The following is a 329-nucleotide window of genomic DNA, read 5'->3' on the forward strand; positions in this document are numbered from 1 at the left end:
AGCAGCAGCAGCAGCAGCGGCCGCCGCGGCGGCAGCAGAGCCGGGCGGGGAGGGAGGCGGGGGCGGGGGCGCGGGGAGGGGCGGTGCGGTCGAGGTGTATCCCTCCGCGCCGCACGGCGTTCGCTTCTCCCCAGACGCGCGGCCCCGGGATTCGTCCGCAGTCGAGCTCGGAAGCGCGGGTTCGGGTCCCGGTGCCTCCAGTTGGAGTGGCCGCCGCGATCGGGCTGGCACGAGCACGTCTGCCAGCGGCGGCCGCACGCTCAGCCTCACGGCGATCCTCACGTTGACGGACGCCCCCGGGCCGGGGAGGGAAGGCAGTCTCGAGTTTC

This window comes from Suricata suricatta, chromosome 5, assembly GCF_006229205.1.
Source record: "Suricata suricatta isolate VVHF042 chromosome 5, meerkat_22Aug2017_6uvM2_HiC, whole genome shotgun sequence".
Taxonomy (NCBI): Eukaryota; Metazoa; Chordata; class Mammalia; order Carnivora; family Herpestidae; genus Suricata; species Suricata suricatta.